The sequence below is a fragment of the Nicotiana attenuata genome, chromosome 8 (genome assembly GCF_001879085.1).
Source record: "Nicotiana attenuata strain UT chromosome 8, NIATTr2, whole genome shotgun sequence".
Classification (NCBI taxonomy): Eukaryota; Viridiplantae; Streptophyta; class Magnoliopsida; order Solanales; family Solanaceae; genus Nicotiana; species Nicotiana attenuata.
The window spans coordinates 6,452,700-6,475,707 of NC_031996.1; the positions used below are offsets into that span (position 1 = coordinate 6,452,700).

The 23,008-nt window shown below is 36.1% G+C and overlaps 1 long non-coding RNA gene across 1 annotated transcript; it reads right to left on the reverse strand.

The window, feature by feature from the left end:
* Positions 17,865-19,746, reverse strand: LOC109230804. Its single transcript, XR_002068713.1, has 2 exons — positions 19,513-19,746; positions 17,865-18,937 (listed from the first exon to the last, which is right to left on the reverse strand). It is a non-coding gene; the product is annotated as an uncharacterized LOC109230804 (long non-coding RNA).

Sequence of the window (23,008 nt, forward strand, 5' to 3'; positions counted from 1 at the left end):
AATCTGATTTTTATACATGCTCCAACCTATAGTGCAAGTTTAAGATTATTTACCGCTTTTTAGTTAATTTTTAAGAAAGTGAACGTCGTTTAAAAACGTGTTTTTGGATCACGTCACATGAAATGCACCCGGATCCTCGACGCATTCTTATTCAACGTTTTTGGATTTGGATTTGGGTTGCATGAAATGCACACCCGTATTTAAGAAGGTAAAATTATTAAAGCGCGCCTAAAGCGACTAACGGGTTATTATCTTTGCGGAGGGCCGTGGAATTCGCTTAACGGCACGCCCCGAATTCTAAGTATTTTTTATTAAGCATTTAATGAGGGCCCCGCAATTTATGTGTTTTGTTTGGCGAGGCTCATCTCATTTTTTATTTAAGGGCCAACCTAAAGCAACTACGATTTTTCTATTTATTATTTGTCTCTAAAAGGGTCTAATTAATTTACATTTATATATTCGGGCCTCGAATTCAAGTCCGAACTCAAACAAAAGGGAGGACCCTCTTAATTTGAACCCGCCACCTAACTCGAAAACCCAAATGTATATTTGCAAATTAATCCCCGTGTTCCTGGTACGATTTTAATGACCTTTAGCAATTTTGACATTGAATTCTTAAGAAAAAAGCTCAGCCCATATGACCATGAAATTAAATGGTCTTGCAGACTGTCATCTGCCTGGGCCAATTGACTCTGGCCCAATTGTGGAAGTACACGAGCCTGGATTGATCCTTGCATTAATAATGTTAGTGTCCAAACAAATGGCATGGGCCATCAGCCCTGGGCCTAGGAGCAGGCCCAAACAAGCTATTCAGGTAATTCCAAGTATTTCTACTCCTTGATTAGGATAATTGGTAAAGGCAATTTTTAAATTCAAAGTAAATGTCTATTGTATTTTTTTGATTTGTTTTCGATGTTCAGATTTACACAGGCAGACCCTTGTCGATATTTAATGGATATATCAATTGGACTAACACAATCAAACCTCACTAGTGGCATAGGAGTACTATTCCAGTTTAGGCTAAAGTGTTAAACAGTTAGTTCATCTAACTCAAAAATCTGTTGAAGCATGAATGAGAATCTATTTCACTCCAAGACAAGTGGATAAATTCGATTGACATGAAGTAAACATGCATTTAAAAATCTGAGGGACAGCTCGTATGAACTAAAGAAAACTCAGCCTAATTTTAAACCTCAAACAGATTAGATTAGTTTTTATCATATTATAGCTAATGCTATAGTTTGTTAAAAAATTTTGATAATATATTCTTTATACTAGTATTGGAAAAAATACATTCATATCACGTTGCAAACACGATAGTCGATACATGGTAAGTGTTTTCGGTCAGCAACGAGTCAAACAGCACAACTTTTGTTAAAAAATCGTAAGGTCAATCTGAAATCACCTCCCGCAATGATTCGATCGGGACCAGACAACTGTTTAACCAAAAAGTGGAATTTCGATCAAAGCTTTATTTTAGAAGTACTCGGGTTACTAATAATCAGAAAATGAATAAAGGAAATTGATTTTGCTAACAATAAGATGAACAGAAGAAAACAAAGTAAATCAGTATATTCCGATGATAATACGTGTCCTTACAAATGATCAGTCTTCTCCTTTTTATAGCTATTTCTAAGATATACGTTTTGCCTTTGTCATAATAAGGTCATTATAGACAATTAAAGGCATTTAATGCTACGTTACAATGACAATCATTATAGTTCAATACAAATTTTCTAATGTTTTCAGTATTTAATGCTTATTAAATACTGTATCCGTACTCTCTTGTGCTGTCAGATTCATTCTCCTTAATTTTTGGACTTAAATAGGTACGAGCACCGAGTCTTTTGATTATCTGCTCGTGTCTATGCTCGTGCCTCTGCTCGTATCTGTTGCAACTCGTGCCTCTTTGCTAATCATCATTCTTTGACCAGCCTTCGTGTCATGACATGTCATCTTTCAATTACTTCAATATATATAAACTCATTTTTTCCCAATACAGATAGTCCCCCCACTTTCCATTTATTCGTCAATTGAATATTTAGGAAGTGGATTTTATTAAAGCGGGAATATTTGCCGCCATTAATTCTCTTATGGAATCGACGCTTTATTTGTCACTTCCATTTAATGCCTATTACACGTGGCATCTTTTTATTGGTTCTGTGACTTTGCAGCGTCTTTTGAGGTTTTTTTACGGCTTCACCAATTACGAAGCGAAAATTCTCATTATGACCTTTCCATCATTGCACTTTTTCCTTTAACGGTTGCTTCTTAGTATAAATATAGTTTTTACCTTTGTCTTTCTCACATAAAATTCTCAGAATATTCAATTCTTGTTTGTTTCTTCCTCGTACTATCATGTCTTCATCAAACCCTAACCCTAGAAGAGTTCTCATAGTTGATAACTTTCCTCTTGCCCCTAGTAGGAGCAGAAGAGAAGGTAGACTACGTAATCTAGGATCTTCATCCATACGTGGTTCTTCTGTTCCTTCATCTAGTTCCAGTTCTTCTTCTAGAACCAAAAGTTCTCTTTTTCAAAGGTCTTCTTCTAGAGGTAAGGAACCTTCTGAACCTCTTCGTGAACCTTGAGTAGAGGAAATAGTTCCTGCGGAACTATCTTTCTACAATGATAGAGAGTCCCTTAGAAACTAAGTGTCCTCTTTAGATTGTGCTGATATCTACCCAACTCAGATTATTGAAGGTCTGATTTCTTTAGTTCGTAAAGACTGCCATTGGAGTCATGACTTCCCTATTATAATTCCCAATGCGAACCAAAGAATCACCTCTTATTTAATTGGGTTTTCCTTTGTTTATACATACCCTTTCACGTTAGGTTTCAAACCTGCTATTGACCCTGTTATCCTCGAGTTCTGTCATTTTTTCGATGTCTGTTTAGGTCAAATTGGCCCTATAGTGTGGAGGGTTGTTGCCTGTTTGAGGCATTTGACCAACATGGCCGGCGTGCCTTTTACTTTCTCTCATTTAATTCACCTTTATTCTCCCAGACTCTTTCGCCAAGGAGTTTTTACTTTAGTAGCAAGGAGCAAAAGAGTCCTGGTCAACCCAGAAGACGATAAAGACCGTGGCTGGTATGCCAGGTTTGTTGCTGCCCCACTGTTGGTTTAGTGGGTGAAGAAAACGTTCCCTTCCCTGAGAAGTGGAATTTTGCACGTGAGTTTTCTTTTTAATAACTTTCTCCTACCTTTTTCTTCAATTTTGATGATCATTATTTTAATTTTCCTTTTCTTTTTCAGCAACCATGGGAGTTGTTGATGAAATTCCCAATTTCCGTGGTTGGGTAGGAAAGTTATTAAATACAGCCCCAATGGAAGGTAGATCTTGGAAAACTCTCTCTCAACGATTTGGTTGGAAAGTGAAAACTCACGGTAAGAGTTTTTTTGTAACTTTTCTTATTGCTTTTTCCAGAACTTATTTTAATCCTTCTTTTTATCAGGATTTGCTGTCCGAGGTATTAGTGCTGAGGCGGTCGTAGCTTCTCGAATTTCTTTGGAAAGGGCCCAAGAGATAATTTTGGGCTCTTCATCAAAAAGAAAAGCTACTGTTGACCAAGACTCTGAAGAAGAGGAAGACGGGAGTTCCTTGGTAAAAAGGCCACGAGCTCGTAGACGAATCATTTGTGATGATGAAGCATCTCCCCCTCATTCCATTCCTCTTACCGAGTCTGTTGAAGCCCCGTTGGTGATTCCCGATGAGGATGTTCCCGCTGCTGCTCATGATTCTGTTGAGCAGCTTTTTAACCGCGGGTTTGGTAGTGAAAGTTTAGGTCCGATTTCTGATGAAGCACCCCTTGCTTCTTTTTCTACTCCCGTTCCTGTGATACCTCCTTTGCCGGTTGTGGCTGTTACCGTTCCTCCCCAGGCTGTTTTGACTGCTTCTACAGTTCCTCCTTCGACTACTCCTCCTTCAACTGTTCACTATACTGAGTTTGGTTCCTCAAGTGGAGGTGAGGCTATGAGGCAAGTTACCATCGAAGTTCCTGCTGAAGGAAACCTTTTGAGGAAGTCAGGCCGAGCTGACGTGTGGTTGAAGCCTTTGATTGGTCCAGTTGAAAGGGCTAAGCTTGATGGCCATAGTTCTTCGACCTTGATGAATGATATAGTTCATTCTTCTTTAAAGGTATCCTTTTTGAAGTTTGACTTCACCCTTTTCTTATTTTTGGGGTTCTCACTTTTTCTTTCAAGTTTTTTATCAATCTCATTGGCACGGAGTTTCCCTCTCAGAACAATTAATGCATGATTATCAAGTAGAGGAGACAATTGGAAGGAACAGTATGAAAGTCTTCAGATCGACATGGAAATATTAGAAGAAAGCAAAGGTACCTTAGAACAGCAGGTAAGGGCTTTGACTTCAGAGTTAGCGGTTGAAATAGCTTCCTCAAATCAAACAAGTAAGGAAAAGAATCGTCTTGAAACCTTTTTTTCTGAACAACTCTCCAAGGCAAGTGAAGAGATCAGAGAGTTGAAGGCTCTCTTAGGTTAAAAAGAAGCATATGCTGGTGAGCTCGTGCAGACTTTGACTCAAACTCAAGAAGACCTCCAGGAGTCTTCTGAAAAAGTTCGTTTCTTAGAGAGTTCACATGCTTCTCTTCAAACTTCCTACGATTCTGCCTTGGCTGAGAATGAGAAGCTAAAAAGTGAAATTGCTGACTGGGAAAGAGATTATGAGATTCTTGAAGACAAAACCGCACTTGAAGTGAGTTGGGCGTTTTTAAATTCTCGCCATGATACCCTTGTTGAAGTTAGCCAGGGGAATTTTAATTTGGAATCTGAGTTAGCCAAAATCAAGAGACTATTGAAAAGACTCAGCAGTGCCAAGATTTTCCTTCTCCCGTGGCTGAAACTTCTAAGAACATTGAAGATGATATGGGTATGGTGAGTGCTCCAATTCCTTTGAGTCAAGTTGAACCAGCTCCTGCTGATGATCCTGCTTTGGTTCCTTCTTCGACTCCTCAGTGACAAGTTAATGATGTGTGACTTTTTTTTTCTTTTTCTTTGGTGAAATATGGTTGTAACCCTTGGTCCTTTTTGAGGGTTTGAAAACATTAAGTCCCCGGACCTTTTTCGGGGTATTTTGTATAAGCAACTCTTAGTTTATGACTAAGTTCATACTTAGTCTAAGATTTTTAATTTTAAGAAGTTTTTGTAGCTATTTTTGAACTTCTGTCTTGCCTTTATATTTAAAGACTTATTCGATAATTTGCACTTTTATTTTGTAAAGTGCTTTCTTAATTCCATGAATGTTTTAAATCAAACGTGAATTTTATAAAAGAGGGCCCTTTTATATTTCAACACTTAAATGAAGAAGACGTCTCAACTTCATAATGGTGTTAATGTACGACAAAAGAAATAGGAATACACATATTTTTTGGAATAACTTCGACAAGTTTTTATTCAAACTTTGTCAAGCTTTAAATAACATCTTACATGTATTTGAGTACCTTCTATAACTTTTTCGTAACTGTTTTTCCTTACAACAGAGTTTCAAAAGAAAATAAAATAAGGTTTTTATATAATAACCCGTTTCAGTACATGTAAATTGAATACAAGGTTTTTATTTATAACCCATTTCAGTACATGTATATTGCCTTTAACCTAACTATGATGAGGTTTTTCTTTGGCTTTTTAGCTCGTAGAGGTTTTTATATAATAACCCGTTTCAATACATGTAAATTGAATACAAGGTTTTTATTTATAACCCATTTCAGTACATGTATATTGCCTTTAACCTAACCATGATGAGGTTTTTCTTTGGCTTTTTAGCTCGTTGCTTTGCTCTGCACTTGACTCATTTAATGAGTAAATTTTTCAGGCTCGAACTGTGATCGTTTCTCAATCTTCCTCGCCTTCTTTATACATATGTCTATGTGTATTATATAGTCCCCCAAGTTTTTGAGCTTTGAAGTATGAAACCTCGAACACTTGATTACTCTTCTTGTTTGGTCCTTTTTCTGTAAAGGAATAAAACACACGGGACTCAGAGGTACAATTTAGATGAAGACTGCTTAACCCGTATCAATTTCTATCAGAATAGGTGTAACCCTAGACCGGGAATTTTAATTTATTCCACGTGCCTTGCAGGTCGTGATTCATCATTTAGTACGGGTTAGCTTTTTGCCTATCATCTAAAATCGTTAGTAAAATTTTAACAATTCAAAAATAGAATTTTAAAATGAGGATACCTGACCGTGGGTATTCCTTAGAAATAGTATCTTTTCAGGTGAACGGCATTCCAATGTGAAGGTAATATCTTGCCATCCATTGTTTCCATCTCGTATGCTCCTTTTCCCGCAATACCATGAATCCTGTAAGGTCCTTCCCAGGTTGGGCCTAATTTTCCCGTATTAGCTGTCTTCGTGGATTGAAAAACTTTTTTGAGTACGAAGTCCCCAATCTTAAAGTATCTTAGGCATGCTTTTTGATTGTAGTATCGTTCCATAACTTGTTTTTGTGCTGCAATCCTTATTAACGCAGCTTCTCTTTTTCCTTCAAGTAAATCAAGATTTAGCCGCATTTCCTCTTCATTGGAGTCCTCATTTGTTTCTGTATATCTCGTGCTAGGTTCTCCTATCTCCACTGGAATCAATGCTTCAGCCCCGTATACTAGTGAAAATGGTGTTTCACCCGTGCTTGTTTTTGTTATGGTGCGATATGCCCATAAAACACCAGGTAGCAATTCTGGCCAATTGCCTTTGGATTCTTCCAATCGTTTCTTGAAATTGTTGATAATAACTTTATTTGTTGACTCAGCTTGTCCATTACCCACCGGATGATAAGGTGTTGAGGTATTCCTTTTGATCTGCCAACTTTGAAAAAATTCTGTAATTTGTGCGGCTATAAATTGTGGGCCGTTATCACACACGATTTCTTTTGGTACACGAAATCAACATATGATATTTCGCCAAATGAAATCTCTGACTTCTTTCTCCCGTACCTGTTTAAATGCTCATGCTTCTACCTATTTAGTAAAGTAGTCAGTGAGTACAAGTAGGAATTTTACCTTACCTTTTGCCTGTGGTAGAGGACCTAAGATATCCATCCCCCACTTCATAAAAGGTCATGGTGCAATAACCGGATGTAACAACTCTGCAGTTCTATGCATGTTATTACCGTATCTTTGGCATTTATCACATTTAGCCACAAAATTTTCCGCTTCCTCTTCCATTTTAGGTCAATAATAGCCTGCTCTAATCATGGTTCTTACCAGTGATCTCCCTCCTGCGTGATTTCCACAATGACCCTTGTGTATTTCTCTCATTACATATTCCGCTTGAGAAGGCTCGAGGCATCTTGCTAAGGGACCACCGAACATTTTTCGATAAAGATTGCCTTGCTTTAAACAATATCGAGCAGCCTTTTTTCGAAGCGTGTGAGCTTTTTTCTTGTCTTCAGGGACGGTACCATACTGTAAAAAAGTGACAATCTCGTTTTTCCAATTCCAGGTTAAGTTATTGAAATTTACCTCATTTTTATCTGGATCGAGTACAGAATGAAACAAATGAATTATAGAAGCATTTTCATTGCTCGCCACGTCTGCTGCAGATGCGAGATTGGCTAAGGTATCTGCCTCGACATTTTATCTTTTGGTATCTGCGTTACTTTCCAGGTTTGAAATTGTTTGATCAAATCCGTACCTTTTCTAAGTATTGTTGCATTCGTGCTTCCCTAGCTGTGTAATCCCCATCATTTGGTTAACTACGAGTTGTGAATCGCTTTGATTTCAATTTGATTAATGTCGAGTTCTCGTGCCAGTTCTAAACCTGCAATTACTGCTTCATACTATGCCTCATTGTTAGTTATAGAATGACATTTTATGGCTTGTCGAATGATTTCACCCGTAGGTGGTACCAGAACAATTCCTAAACCTGTCCCTTTCACATTAGATGAGCCATCGGTAAATAAGGTCTAAATTCTTGGATTAGATCCGTTGAACACTTTTAGTTCTTTTTCTGCTTCTAATTGCATTCCTTGGCTGAAATCAGCTAAAAAATCTGCTAGCACCTGAGATTTTATTGCGGTTCTGGGCTGGTATGTGATGTCATATTCGCTTAATTCTATCGCCCATTTGGCTAACCTGTCTGATAACTCATGCTTGTGTAATATATTGCGTAATGGATAGGCAGTTATTACTGTGATAGGGTGGCATTGAAAATAAGGCCTTAGTTTCCTAGATGCCATGATTAGTGCAAGTGCAAGCTTTTCTAATTGAGGATACCGCGTCTCCGCATCTAATAATGATTTGCTGACATAATAAATTGGAGATTGTTTACCTTGGTCTTCACAAACTAAAACAGCACTCACCGCTACTTCTGAGACAGCAAGATAGATGAGCAATCTTTCCCCAACCTTTGGTTTTGCGAGCAACGGTGGATTTGACAGGTATGTCTTCAATTTTTTTAGTGCTTGTTGACACTCCTCAGTCCATTCGAACTGGTCTTGCTTTTTAAGAGCTAAAAAGAATTTAAAATATTTTTCTGATGATTTGGAAATAAATCTTCTCAAAGCTGCAATTCTCCCTGTTAGTCTTTGCACGTCTTTCTTATTTGTAAGCATGTCGGAATTTCTTCAATGGCTTTAATCTGCGCGGGATTTACTTCAATACCACGGTTAGAAACAAGAAAACCTAAAAACTTACCTGATGAAACACCAAACACACATTTCTCGGGATTTAGTTTCATATTGAATTTTCGTAAAATCTGAAATGTATCAGTTAAATGGGATATATGATCTCTTGATTGTTGAGATTTGACAAGCATATCATCTATATAGACTTCCATGGTTTTTCCCAAATGTTCTTGGAACATTTTGGTTACCAATCTTTTATACGTTGCTCCAGCATTTTTGAGACCAAAAGGCATTACCTTATAACAGTAAGTCTCCCTGTCTGTTATAAATGAAGTTTTTTCTTCATCTAGGGGATCCATTTTGATCTGATTGTACCCGGAATACGCATCTAGAAAGCTTAATAACTCATGTCCTCAAGTGGCATCAATTAGTTGATCTATATGTGGTAATGGAAAAGAATCTTTAGGACAAGCTTTATTAAGGTCTGTGTAATCTACACAAACTCGCCATTTGCCATTCTTTTTCGGCACCACAACAGTATTAGCTAACCAATTAGGATACTTTACCTCGCGGATAGACCCAATTTTTAATAGTTTTTGAACCTCATCTTGAATTACCTGATTCTTGAAAGTCCCCTGCTTTTTTTTCTTTTGTTTGATGGGTTGATATGATGGGTCTTCATTTAACTTGTGAGTCATTACTTCCGGTGGAATTCCTGTCATATCAGAATGGGACCAGGCAAAACAATCCACTTTAGTCTTTAAAAATTCAATCAACTTACCTTTCATATCGCGGCTCAAGTTAGCCCCAACGTTGATTTTCCTTTTTGGCCTTTGTGTAAATAACTCCACAGCCTCTAGTTCCTCAATGGTTGTTTTGATATTTTCATTTTTCTCTGGTTCTTGAATGGAATTGGGCCGTGAGTCCACATCTGTTCGCCCTTGTTCAGTTGAGGTTTGTATTGTGGTATCCTCAACTGGATGTTGTAATTGCTATTTGTCTTCGTTTCTCGTATTTGAATCTGCTAAAGAGTTGATGTATCTGGATGTTTGTTGATCCCCACGAATTTGACATATTCCCCATGGTGATGGAAATTTGATAACTTGATGTAAGGTGGACGGAACGGCATCCATTTCGTGGATCCATGGTCTCCCGAGAATCATATTGTAAGCCATTTCCAACTCTACCACCTGAAATTTTGTATCCTTGACAACCCCTTCTGCAAATGTAGTAAGCGTTACCTCCCCTTTTGTCACAACGCTTGAGTTGTCGAATCCAGACAAGTATGTGCCTTTGGTACTAGCTTATCTTCAGCTTGCATCTCGTGCAGTACTCTTAGTAGGATAATGTTCACGGAACTACCTGATCAATCAAAACTCGTTTCACATTAGTATCATGTACAAGTAGAGATATTACTAGTGCATCGTTATGTGGAGTTAACACGCCATCCGCATCTGCATCATCAAATGTAATACTTTCTTCCTCCAAAACATGTCGAACCCGCTTCCCGTGGGTAATTGTGACTTTTGAAACTTTATTGGCTGTTGTGTACGTCACGCCATTAATTTCTTCATCTCCGTTTATAACATTAACGGTCCTTTTGGGAGAAGGTGGTTTAGGGGGCTCCTGCCTATTCTTCATGTATGCTTGCTTACCTTTCTCACTGAATTATTCGGTGAGATACCGTTGCTTCAAGAGATGATCAACTTCACCTTGTAGCAATCTACAATCTGCCGTTTTATGACCATGATCGTTGTGAAATTCGCACCAGTGATCAGGATTGCGCCTGTTTGGATTTGATCTCATTTCTTTTGGCCACTGCACCTTATCACCCATGCTTCTTAAAACAGCTATGAGCTCGGAAGTGCTTACATTAAAATTATGACCGCCAAATCTTGCTTTCAAGTTTCTATCATCATCCCGCGACTCTCGTGTGTTACGATCATTCCCAAACCTTGATGATGAGCCCGACTCTCTATTCTTTGATCTATGATCGTACCTTGAATTGTCATGTTTTGATCGTGAATCTTTTTCCGTTGGGCCCATATATGGTTCGTATCTATTTTTACCGTACCTTTTTTCGGTTTCCGTCCGTCTCGAACTCACCTTTTCCTCTTTTTGAGGCTGTGAGATATATTTTCTTCTATCCTTAGCTTCGTGCTATACCTGTTGTAAATGTCATTCCATGTTGTCGCTGGGAATTCATGAAGACTTTCTTTGAGTCGCCTCGTGGCTTTTGAGCTTTTTTCATTCAGATTACTGGTGAAGGCTATAGCTGCCTAATTGTCTGGTATGCGTGGTAACGTCATTCTTTCACGCTGGAACCTATCCATGAACTCTCTAAGCAACTCTGAGTCCCTTTGTTTGATTTTGAAAATATCTTCCATTCTTTTTTCGACTTTTTGAGCTCCCGAATGTGCTTTGATAAATGAATCTGCAAGCTCAGCAAAAGAATTTATGGAATTTTTGGGTAAAAGAGAATACCATGTTAATGCTCCCTTAGTGAGTGTTTCACCGAATTTTTTGACCAATACCGATTCAATTTCTTGTTTGGTGAAGTCGTTGCCTTTTACGCCAGTTGTGAATGCAGTCACGTGGTCTCGTGGATTAGTTGTTCCATCGTATTTTGGAATATCGGGCATTTTGAATTTCTTTGGAATTGGGAGGGGAGCAGCACTTGGCTTCCAAGGTTGTTGTGAATATTTGTCCATATCTATCCCTTTGATTACAGGCGGTACTCCAGGTATTTGGTCTATGCGGTCACTTTGCTCCTTGAGTTGTTTTTGCAATGTTAGTACTAAATTTTGTAAATCAGAATTGACTAAGTTGCCTGGTTCTCCATCTCGTGACTCGCTGGGGATTCCACCACTGCCTGAATTAGCAAGTCCAGAACGAGGGTTTTCCAAAGTGTTGTTATTTGGAGTTGGTGTTGGTGGTGCAACATGTAATTGGCTGACAAAGGCCTCAAGAGCTTTATTGACCTGTTGAGCGATTAGCTTTTGTAAAGCTTCATTGATAGCTTCATTGTTTTCAAATTTAGCATTGCATTTGAATGAGATCCATCAGGAGTGCCTTCTCGAGATCGCCGAGGGGAGCTTTGTGGAGAAGGTATCGGGGTGTGATCATCTTGTGAATTCCCTGGAGTTGCTGGTTTCCTGGTTTTCTTGGTTGTTGTCATTAACGTTTGACATGGTTGATGCAACAAAAAAGGTTAGGTTAAGAAAGAATAGATTATCAGATTCCCGGTAACGGAACCAATTTGTTTAACCAAAAAGTGTAATTTTGGTCAAAGCTTTATTTTAGAAGAACTCGGGTTACTGATAATCAAAATATGAATAAAGAAATTGGTTTTGCTAATAATAAGATGAACAGAAGAAAACAAAGTAATCAGTATATTCCGATGATAATTCGTGTCCTTACAAATGATCAGTCTTTTCCTTTTTATAGTTATTTCTCAGATATACGTTTTGCCTTTGTCATAATAAGGCCATTATAGACAATTAAAGGCATTTAATGTTATGTTACAATGACAATCATTATAATTCCATACAGATTTTCTGACGTTTTCAGTATTTAATGCTTATTAAATACTGTATCTGTACTCTCTTGTGTTGTCAGATTCATTCTCCTTAATTTTTGTACTTAAATAGGTACGAGCACCGAGTCTTTTTGATTATCTGCTCGTGTCTCTGCTTGTACCTCTGCTCGTATCTGTTGCAACTCGTGTCTCTTTGCTAATCATCATTCTTTGACCAGCTTACATGTCATGACATGTCATCTTCCAGCTTACGTGTCATGACATGTCATCTTTCAATTACTTCAATATATATAAACTCAATTTTTCCCAATACAAATACATATATTAATCAATGGAGTACATGGATCAAGCTTATTGAGTTTAAAAAATAAACTCATGTTTTAAATTTTATCATATATATCCCATTTTTAATATCGAAAAAAATTAATTCTTGAAAAAATTAATTTTTACATTATTATTCCTTGTATTATAATTTTCTGTATAATTTATTTCTTAGCCAAACGACCCCTAAAATTGTACTTAGAGAGATTTGCAATGCGATATTAATGAGTTTTTATTTGTACTCTATTAGTGAAAATAGTACGGGCTAGCTAGTTTTCGAACTGGTAATTGAAAAATAGCCAATGTTTGCAAAGTAATTGAAAAATAACCGCTATTTTGTTGAAATGCGGAAAGTTCTAGCATAATATGTTGCATTATGGAGCTTCACGTAAACTTCTAGCATATTATGTTGGAACTCCAGCACACAAGAAGTTCCAGCATAATATGCTGGACATTAGAGCTCCTACATATGAACTTCCAGCATATTATGTTTGAACTCCGATACATCATGAAATTCAATCACATTATGCTAGAATCATATACGTAAAAATTCGAACTCCAGCATATTGCGCTGGAATTTTTCCGAATTTTTAAGGGTGACTTTGTTTAGATTTTATTTTTACATGAAAATAAATTTTTTATTACTTTTAAAACTGTAGCTATTTTTCAATTATCAGTTGTAAATTTGAATATTTCTGAATTTCCACCTGCTATTAAGTACTAGTAATAATTGTATTTATGCAAAGAGCCAACAAAAACTTATCTCATATCATTTTATAGAAAAGTGGCAGTTGGGGGAACATCTCTTTCTATTCTCATTGTTTTATCTGAATCCCAGTGGCCAGCATATGATTTGTATTAGGAATTAAATATTTTTCGAAGTATTAAGAGTTATATCACTGCCTTTTTTTTTCTTTGTTCCTTCCATTATTGTTCTTCATCTTAAAGTAATTGTTGACTTCCCCTTCTCGCTAAAGGTCGAAGTTAAAAGTTTATGAGCTTTGAATTTACATTGTATTGTAGTTCGTAATTATTGGATTTATAAATTTACACACTTATTTAATTAATTACCTATATTCCTATACAAATACAAATAATGACGGGGCTAGAATTTTCACTAAGAGGGATTAAATATAAAAAAGTAAATCCACGAAGAAGCCAAATGATATTAATATGTATTATATATACATTTAAAAAAATTACCTAGCTACACAATATAATTTTTCGGTAAAGAAGTGTCGATGACACCCATTGAATACTAAATATAAAAATTTAAGCAAAAAAACTACTAAATTTGTCTGAATCAGTACTTAATACTCTAACTCCGCCCTGCCCCCACCGAACTAAAAAAAAAAATATAAGACGAAGAAATTGATGTTAGATATAATTGAAGATACTTTACAAAAGAAGATTATTTTCTTCTCTATGTTTGAGTCAGTTAAGATTTAAGTTTTTGATTTGTTTGTTGAAAGAAGGTCAACCCCACCTCATGGAAATGTTACTTCACCTCATTCTTTTTTGTTTCCTACTCAATGTTCTATTTTCACTTGCAGCCTTATTAATTTGAATTCATGCTTCGTAAAATTAATTAAAAGAAAAGCGTTCTTCATGAATTTTTTTCATTTTCGAAACTCGAACCTATACTTCACCTTTTCAATTAACATGAATCAATTGGTCAATAAAATTTTGCATTTGTAAGCGACATGAACCAAGAGAATAATTAGTTAATGAATGGCCTATTTGCAGGCAGAGATGGACCCAAAATTCGGCGGTCACAGGATTATTATAACATTCAATATAAATTTATTGTTGCTTATAAAGATTGGTATCGGAGCCTATACTAATATTTGGCCATCTTTTGAAGACATTTGTAAATATCTATAGAGTTTTTTCTAAAAATTTTAGATATCGATAACCTCTCAACCTATAGTGTAGGTCCGCCTCTGCTTCTAGGATAACCATATCTCTGCCGGCCCCATTCAAAAGCATATACTGACTTGTTTCTATGAGCTTTCCTAAAATAATCTATCAATTATTGGCCACCAAAAAAGAATATCAAACACAAAACTTTCTCTTGAAAATGTTGTCGTGCTCTACTGTGAATCGTGATGGTATGATTAGGATCTCTACATCTTTAATTCAAGATTGTGTTTGCGTTTCGCCAATAAGAAAATTTTATGTATTTAATGCATTAATTGGTCTAGATCAGATATAGCTGGTTTTCCGTTAAATCTATTTCAGTAGAGCGTATGTGTCACGATCCAAATCTCAACATGTCGTGATGGCATCTATCACAGTACTAGGCAAACCGACAATCACAAAGCTAAACTAGAAGCATGATATAATAAGTTTAACAGTGAAAACTCTCATAAAACCGATAAGCACAACTGCGACTCAACTAGAAAATCTCCCAAAATCCGGGTGTCACTGAGTACATGAGCTACTAAGTGTCAACACAATCTAAACCTCTAATACAATTGTCAGAAAGATAGAACACTACAAAATAAACTAAAAGGAAGGAGAGTCGAGGTGTCCGGGCATCATAACAGTTACCTCAATAATCTTCAAGCAGATACTGCACCAAGTCTAGCAACCGCCGTGCCCAGAAGTACTTGGATCTGCACACGAAGTGCAAAATATATTATGAGTATAACCGACCCAATATGCTCAATAAGTAACATGACTAACCTTGGGCGACTGAAAGTAGTGACGAGTCAGAAAGGTACAGTCCAAGTCCAGATAATAACAGTACAGATATAACATGAAAATGATAGTAATGACTCAAAGAAATCCTATAATCAATTCGTACACTTTACATAAATGTAGACATGCTTTTAAGTTTAACAGTTCAAGCTCAATACTGATAAAATATGCCAGGTATGAGGAATGTTACATCTCTATGTCTACATGTCAAATATGCATGTCACATGTAATGCATCACAGTGATAAACACGTGTACACACCCTCAGAGTACTCAATCTCACTGTGTCACACTCCTACCCAGCACACTCAATCACCTAGTACTGTACGGTGCCTGCGCTCACTGTTGGTATGTCAGACTCCGGAGGGGCGGATCTTGCCCAAGCGCTAATATAAAGCCAATATAGCCTGCTGCGGCGTGCAGCCCGATTCCATAAAAATAGATAAAGCCTATAAGGTCTGTTGCGGCGTGCAATCCGACCCATAATAATAATATATATAAAGCCCAGAAGGCCTGCTGCGGCGTGTAGCCCGATCCACGACCTCATCACAACACAACTTTCAGGCCCAACGCAGTCATCAATCTCTCCTGTCTCTCGGGCTCACAAATCTCATGCTAATCAGCCCAAACAATGATAACATGATGTAACAATAAATGTCAACAGAGACTGAGATATGATATGCAAATGATCAATATGACTGAGTACATAACTATAATTTAAGCAAATAATTCAACAGCAGAAATAACCTCAGTGGGTCTCAACAAAATAAGCATATAGCCTAAACATGGTTTCTAACATGGATTGCAATTCAATTACTCTAACACGTAGGGATTACATGAATAACAACAAGGTTTGATAACTACACGGCACCGCAGAATCAACCAAGTCACAATTACTACGGTGCACACCCACATACCCTTCAACTAGCATGTGTGTCACCTCAACACCAATCACATAACATGTATTTTAAGAATTCTTACCCTCAGTACCAAGTTTAGAAGTGTTACTTATCTCAAATTGCGCAAATCACAACTCCAACAATCCCCTGCCTCGCGAATCGGCCTCCGAACGAATCGAATCTAGTCAGAAACAACTTAATACAATCAATACAAGATATAAAAATCGATTCCATACCACAAAGATAAGTTCTTTAACCAAAGTCAAATAGTCAACCCAAAACGTCAACCTGGGATCCACGTCTCGGAATTCAATAAAATTTATAAAATCCGAATACCCATTCAATAACGAGTCCAGCCATACCAAAATCATCCAATTCTGACCTCAAATCGTCTTTCAAATCCTTAAAATATAGTTTATGAAGTTTCTATAAAAAATTTCAATTTTTTCCAATCCAAAACACTAATTAAATGGTAAAAATAATGATAGACTCATGTATATTAAGCCGCTTACCCCAATCAACTCCTTGAAAATCCCTTCAAGAATCGCCTCAATCCGAGCTCCCAAAGTCCAAATGTGAAATAATACTCTAACCCTCATTTTTGAAATTAAATAATCTACCCAGTTGTTCCTAGTCGCGATCGCGAAGAACAAAAATAGTGCTGCCCTCAAAATGACCTACGCGAATGCGGAACCCCAGCCGCGAACGAGATGCACAGCAACTCAAACTTAGGTGTCGCGGACTCTCTCTCGCGATCGCGAAGAACTACCACATGGGCTTCCCAGGCCTTCTCTTCCTTCTTTGTGAACGCGGCATCGCTCACGCTTTCGCGTAGCACTGACTCCCCAAGCTTCGTGATTGCGAACCAATTCTCGCGAACGCGAAGTACAATTTTACCAGTCACCCAAACAAGACTTTGCAATCGCGGTCCTTCACTCGCGATCGCGTATAAGGAAACCAGCAACATGCATAACAGTAGTCCAACAAGTCCAAAAATGAGCCGAACATGAGCCGAATCACATCCGAGGCCCCCGGGACCCCATCCAAACATAACATAACCTAAAACATCGTACGAACTTAGTCGAAGCCTCAAATCACATCAAACAACATCGAAAACACAAATCACATCCCAATTCAATCTTAATAAACTATTGAACTTCCAACTTCTAAAACCAATGCAGAAACACACCAAATCAACTCCGATTGAACTCAAATTTTGCACGCAAGTCATAAATGATACAACGGACCTATTCCAACTCCCGAAACCAAAATTCAAGCTCGATAACAACAAAGTCAACTCTCGGTCAAACTTCTCAACTTTCCAACTTTCGCCAATTCAAGCCAAAACGATATACGGACCTCCAAATCAAAATTCAGACATACTTCTAAGTCCAAAATTTTCATAGGAAGCTATTGGAACCATCAAAACTTATTCCGGAGTCGTTTGCTCATAAGTCAACATCAGGTCAACTCTTTCAACTTGAGCTTGCAACTTTGGAACTAAATATCTCAATTCATTCCAAAACATCCCGGAAATCAAACCAATAACCCCAACAAGTCATATAACAACAACGAACATAGAATAAGCAACAAATGAGAAAACGCGGCTACAATACTCAAAACGTACGGCCGGATCATTACAATATGATGTCGATGGTCCGTGGTAGAACACTCAATGGGTTAGGGAGACCTCATTTCGCCTTTCCAGCTGAATGAAGATTAATAATAAATTTTTGTTCTCTCGTCATTAAAGAATAAAAAGGAATTTACATGGTAGGTACTTGATCATATTAAATAGTTTCACCATCCACTAGCCGCTTGTGACAGCAAAGAAATAAAATTGGGAGACCAAACTCCAAAATTCAAGCTTTACATAATCATGTGCAACACTGATAAAAGAACATGACACAAAATCATTGTTTGCTTTCTCCACAAAAGGATCTTTATTCACCTAACAACATTACAAAGCCACCACGATAATTATACACACACAATTAGGCTTTTGATTTTTCTATTTTCTCTTTCTTTTCTTAGTTCCCTTGTAACTATAAGATTACCTCATGAAGTAAAGGAAAAAAAAAAAAAAGAGGAAGCAATTAGAAATGTACAAAAAGGAACTACAATTTTTGAGTCTCCACGCCAGCTTGCACACATCTAGATTATTTCCACCGGTTACTTACCATCTTTCATCAGCACGAGTATTGATAAACTTTCAAAATTTAAGTACAGAAAGTATCGACATAACTTATTATGCTTAAAAAGAAAATTTTAAGAACGCTTAAAAAAGAAAATTTTAAGAGCGCCGATCTGCCACCATGATTCGAGTGGGACCCAACTCAACTTTTTTCACCCCCATCTAATGATCATTGATGATAATGAGAAATTATTCAAGAAATCCAGTTTTGGTTAAAACAGCATTTCTTACCCTACTTAGATCTCTTCCTTTCAATGTTCTTCCAACACCTTCACACACTGAAAATGAAGAAATTTGGTTTCTCCCTAATCTTTTAGCAAGCCATTCATGTGGAGGCATCATATTTTCTTCAATTTCTTGATCATCACTTTCCCAACTATTATTTGTCACAAAATTACCAATATCTTCCCTTAAACTTGTCCCATAAATTTTTGACCAATCTGGTATTTTCACAGGGGCTGAGTGTTGAATTATTTTGAATTCTTGAATTGAATTCTTGTTTGATTTTGGGATCATAATCTTGGCTGCAGTTGGTATTTGCCTTCTTGGATTCAAAGTAAATGATGGTTGATCTTTACTTGTTATGAACTTGGAATTAAGTTGGTTTTTTTCATTAATACTATTATTAGTATTACCCCAAATGTCTTCTTCTTGAAATTCTTCATTCTTGAAATTATATGTCCCTTCATTTGATGCCATCTTCTGAAAAAACACAAAATTCCAAGTCAACCAAGTTGCATATATGCACTAATTCAAAAAAAAATTATGTAAAAATAGAATCCCTTTTTTTCTCTCCCAAAAGACATTTAAACTCCTCGAGTCTCAATTCAAACCATACAATCAAGTCATATATAGGCATACAACAACAACAACATGCTCAGTGCAATCCGACAAATAGGGTTCAGGGAGGATAGTGTGTATGCAGATCTTACTCCTACTTTGTGTGAGATCGAGAGGCTGTTTCAGATAGCCATCGGCCAGTGGCGAAGCCACATGGTCACAAGGGTGTCAAAAATTTGTACTGTGTATATAGATAGAATATTACGTTTTAGAGGTATATAACATATATTGAACACCCTTTGTCGGAATTTTTTTTTTCCTTCTTTCAAATTTGAATACCCTTGAAAAAATTCCTAGCTTCTCCACTGCCCTCGGCTCAAAGAAAAAACCAAAGTAAGCTTGAGACAAATAGGCATATCAACATATAAACATATCAAAAATACAATTTAGAAAACGAACAAGCAAAACATTATGCATATATAAGCAAGATTACTTACCAAAATGAATTTTTTTTTTTTCCTTCAATTGAAACTTGCAAGAGATAGCTTACTACTTGAAATTTGATATCTGCATATATTACAAGACTTTAGTCCTCTCCATACATGAATAGGATTCTCAGGAGAGAGCCAAATGAGAGAAAATGTGTAAGCAATCAAGAAGAGAGAAAGACTTTAACTTTAGTCCTAAGAGATGTCTTAAATAATAGACTTCATGTTTATTTTAGTCTTTTATTTTTGTCTTAAAGAAAAGCTTGACGGTTTTATAGGGGAAGGTTAGTGAGCATATAATGTGAGTTGAGAAATTCATCTTAGGAAGTACTGGGTGTTCAAATCGAACCGCAAAACCGCATCAAATCGAAAAGTCAAACCAAGCCGAATAAAAAATCCGATTAGGTTTGGTTTGATTTGGTTTGATATTGAGTAAAAAAATCCGAACCAAACCGACGTATAAATATATAATTTTATATATACTTTTAAGACTTTATATGGAATTTTCTTTAAATATCTAGAAATATTTGGGATTTTCTTATGGAATGTAATATTTAATAGAATATGAAGTGCTCAATTTTTATTTACTTTAAATAATGGGATGTATCATCACTTTCTTATCAAGTGTTATTAAAATGCGTCAATCTCTTTGTTCTTCCATATTCATATGTCAAGATCTATTAAATTCTTATATCATTTTCGATTTTGAAATGGTATCTCGATAATATAAAATTAAATGGAACATATCATTATTTAGGTATCATATTGATTTTTATATTTAATTATTAAATTCGGTTAAACTTGAAAGCCTACATCAACGAAAAATTATTGCCAGATGACTAAAAAATAACTATCATGTGTTACTAAGAAAATCCTCCCATAAGAATATTTTAATAAATCATATGTTTCTCATTTCTTTAAATTTTTATTTAATATATACTTACTTATCAAATTTTAATAAAGTAAGATTGAAATAATATTCATGGAATAAAAAAACCCCGAAAACCAAAAAAAATTGATAAAACCGAACCAATCCGAACCGATATAGTTGGTTTGGTTTGGTTTGGTTTTGATAAAAACCGAATCAACCCGGTCCATGTACACGCATATTAGGAAGCACTTTACTTCTTAGTGTCCCTATTTGACGTGAATTTAAATTAACCGAGACGCGGAGCGAAGAATTTTAGTAAGGAAATTCAAAAAATTCGAACCTCCACGACCTCAAACAATTTTGAACTACTTTTGTTGCAATAATGAAAACTTTCCCTATACCAAGGGGATTCAAAAGCTTATATATACGAAAAAAAATTACTTTTGCCCTGTTTATATATACAATACAATTTTTCAACAAACAGGATTCAATTAAACCTCTTCATTCGCTCCGCGATTGAGTCAGGGTCCGTGGGATTCGAATTCCGATAAGTTAAACAAAAAAGAGCATACAATCAAAATAGTATTTCATTTAAACTAATTATTTAATAATAAGATGATTGTCATTCAGAGGTAGAGCCTTTATTTGAAGTTTATGGGTTCAGAATTATAGCATTTTAAGTTTCCGAGTTTTAAATTAATAATTTATACATATTAAATGAATTTTTTAAGATAAATAAAAGGTTTGGACCAAAGTGATTGGATTCGGCAGAACGTCCGAACCCGTACCATCAACGCTAACTCCGCCCCTATTGTCATACATTACTTATTAATTAGGGCTATTTATTGCAATTCACGTGTATTTTTTGACATAATTATCATATTGAGCTTAAACCTAGTTTTTATCATATATTACTCCTTGTTTACATGTATATATAAAACCAAATTTTCAAGATGACTTCGATAGTGAAGCTCTAATGATAATGATTTTTGGCTTAGCCAGAATAATATATGTTTGGTCAAAAGTTATTACAAAACTTACGAGTATAAAACAATATAAACAAATCACGGGATAATCATAGCAAATCGTAATAATTCGTTGGACCCAATGAAAGAAACGAAAATAAGTACTCAGGAATAAGGGTAAAAGCATTAGAAACCTTTATTGATAATATTTGTTTTGTCTGCCTCTCCATGGAGAGGTTCAGAACCTTACAATGGTGTTTTCTTTTCCCATAAGAGGGGTATATTTTCTCGATTCTATCTCCTCTCACTAGTGGTGAAGAAGCAGCCCCCCCGTCTGGGGTTTCCTCTCTTGGTATTTATAGCTGTGAGCTTCGTGAGCTGGCAATAAGTGGCCGTGACCATGTTGGGGTTTCGCCTTCCTGGTGGCGGATGGGCCGTGGCCTTGTTGATCGAATCAGATGAGGGTTGAATATAATTAATTCTGAGTGGTCGTGCCACTAATTAATCATGAATTAACTTAAAACGGGATTAGCCTCGTTAATTATCGTGGGGTCGGATTCTGACTCATACAATATAGTCACCCTAATTAACTCTATCAACATAGACAGGATTTCAGAATTAAAAATAAAATAAAAAAAGGTGTTTAATAATTGTACTTATCCAAATAATTACATTCCTCTAACGACGTGATAGCACGTTATCATTAATTATATGTATTTTTGACTTGTAATCTTAAGATGTTAATTAAAAATTGTATGAATTTCTTTAATGTAAATTACAATGTTTGCTGATTGTCAAAATGGTTATAAAATATATAGTCAACATCACATGCAATTTTTAGGGTGGTAAACTAGCTACTTTATTTAATTTGAATAAAGTAGAGAAGAGAAAGATTAATTTCATAATTTAGGATAAAGGAAATAATTTTCAATTTGGGTGGGTAACACATAGGATGTGTTTTTCAAATACTATACCAATAAAATGACAACTTAATCTACCATTGAAGGTAAAAATTTGATACGCATCCAAAAATATGTAGGTGATTTCTTTTATTCTGTTCAAGTTTTAGTGTACAAAATTATTTAATATTTGTACTAGTGAAAACAAATATCCTTATAAAATTAGCCGATTAAAGTGTATAAAGCTGGCCCGAACTTTACAATTATAAAAATATTCGATACGCATCTTCAATCCAATGTATCTGCATGTTTCTTGCTGCTGTCGATATTCATAGACCAATGATGAGCACAAATTAAGATTTTGCCAGGTTTAAGGGCAACCATCATTTCAAAACTCAGTTTTACGTAAGTCATAGAAAAGGAGAGAATCCTCGTAGTAATTTTGTTAGTTAATCTGTATTACTATAATAAATAATGAAACAGTAATTTTTTCTGAAACAGAAAACAGAAACAAAAAATTAGCAGCAACAGAACATCGAAATATAATTTTGGAATAAAATCGAGCCCATTGAATATACAGTGTGTCCTTAAGAAATCACCTATGTGAGTGTGAAGTGCAAGCCACTTCAAGCGGAATGAAAGTAAAGGCCCATTCTCTAAGCACTCGTGAAACTAGGCGGTGTTCATGGCTAAAACGAACACAACCGTAAGAACCATAGATGGTTAAGGGTTGATTGTGTGACTTATGTTGTCTAGGTATACAACAAAGC